The sequence below is a fragment of the Nicotiana tomentosiformis genome, chromosome 4 (assembly GCF_000390325.3).
Source record: "Nicotiana tomentosiformis chromosome 4, ASM39032v3, whole genome shotgun sequence".
In the NCBI taxonomy this organism is placed as follows: Eukaryota; Viridiplantae; Streptophyta; class Magnoliopsida; order Solanales; family Solanaceae; genus Nicotiana; species Nicotiana tomentosiformis.
Genome location: NC_090815.1, coordinates 33,620,281 through 33,622,456, shown reverse-complemented (window position 1 = coordinate 33,622,456; position 2,176 = coordinate 33,620,281).

The following is a 2,176-nucleotide window of genomic DNA, read 5'->3' as shown; positions in this document are numbered from 1 at the left end:
CATGGTCTCGATCCTCGCCCTCGATCGTGGCTTCAATCATGGCCCTCGAGCATGGGCCTTCGATCATGACCCTCGATCCTCGGCCTTGATCGTGGCTTCGATCATAGCCCTCTAGCCGTTGCCTTCGATCATGGCCCTCGAGCATGGGCCTTCGATCATGACCCTCGATCATGGGCCTAGATCTTGGGCTCGATCACAGCCCAGAATTTCCAGCAGAAGAGAAAAATTGCAGCAGCTGTTTTAAGTCCAACTTTTGATCCGTTAACCATCTGAAACTCACCCGAGGCCCTCGGGACCTCAACCAAATATACCAACAAGTCCTAAAACATCATACAAACTTATTTTAAATCTCAAATCACATAAAATAACGCTAAAACCATGAATCGTGCTCCAATTCAAGTTTAATAAAACTTAAAATTTCCAACTTCTACATTCGATGTCGAAACCTATCAAATCAAGTCCGATTGACCTCAATTTTTGCACACAAGTCATAAATGACATAACGGAGCTATGAAAATTTTCATAACTGGATTCCGACTTTGATATCAAAAATTCAACTCCCCGGTCAAACTTCCAAACTTAAATTCCTATTTTAACAATTTCAAGCCTAATTTAACTACGGACTTCCAAATAAAATTCTGAACACGCTCCTAAGTCCAAAATCACTATACAGAGCTGTTGGAATCATCAAAATTCTATTCCGGGGTAGTTTTCTAAAAATGTTTACCAAAGTCAAACCTAGCATTTTAAGGCCAATTTAAGGAACCAAGTGTTCCGATTTCAACCCGAACACTTCCTAATCCCTAACCAACCATCCCCGCAAGTCATAAATTAATAAAATTAAAGGGGAACGAGGTTCTAAAAGTCAAAATGACCGGTTGGGTCATTACATTCTCCACATCTTAAATAAACGTTCGTCCTTGAACGAGTTTAAAATTGTACTTGAAGTGCTGAATAAGTGTGGATATCTGCTCCGCATATTTTCCTCGGCCTCCCAAGTTGCTTCCTCGACTGGTTGGCCCCTCCACTGGACTTTTACTGCAGAAATCCATTTGGACCTCAACTGACGAACTTGTCTATCAACAATGGCAACTGGCTCCTCTTCATAACCCAAACTCTTATCTAGCTGAAATGTGCTGAAGTCTAACACATGTGATAGGTCGGCATGATACTTTATGAGCATAGATACATGGAAAATCGGATGAACTCCCGATAGGTTGGGAGGCAACGCAAGCTCATAAGCAACCTCCCCAACTTGTTTTAACACCTCAAATGGGCCTATAAACCTTGGGCTCAACTTGCCCTTCTTCCCGAATCTCATGATTCCCTTCATCGGTGAAACCTTCAAGAGAACTTTTTCACCCACCATAAATGATAAATCACGTGCTTTCTGATCTGCGTAACTCTTATGTCTGGACTGTGCTGTACGAAGTCGCTCCTGAATCAACTTTACCTTTTTCAAGGCATCTTTCACCAAATCAGTACCATATAACTTAGACTCACCGGGCTCAAACCATCCGATGGGCGAATGACATTGCCGACCATATAAAGCCTCAAACGGAGCCAACTCGATGCTGGATTGGTAACTGTTGTTATAAGGAAACTCGACCAATGGCAAGAAACGATCCCACTGACCTCCAAAGTCAATCACATATGCCCTGAGCATATCCTCCAAAATCTGAATTGTTCGCTCTGACTGCCCGTTAGTCTGCGGATGAAAGGTTGTGCTGAGCTCTACACGGGTCCCCAATTCACTCTGTACTGCTCTCCATAAATATGAAGTAAACTGAGGGCCTCTATCTGATATGATAGAAATTGGCACACCGTGCAACCGAACTATCTTTTGAATATAAATCTGGGCCAACCTCTCTGAAGTATACATAGTCACAACCGGAATAAAGTGTGCCGACTTGGTCAACCTGCCAACAATCACCCAAACTGCATCAAACTTCCGTGAGGTACGCGGCAACCCAACTACAAAGTCTATAGTAATGCGTTCCCATTTTCACTCCGGTATAGTCATCTGGTGAAGTAGGACACCTGACCTCTGGTGCTCATATTTAACTCGCTGGAAATTTAGACACCTAACTACATACTCAACTATGTCCTTTTTCATTCATCGCCACCAATAATGCTGCCTCAAGTCACGATACATCTTTGTAGCACCTGAATGAAT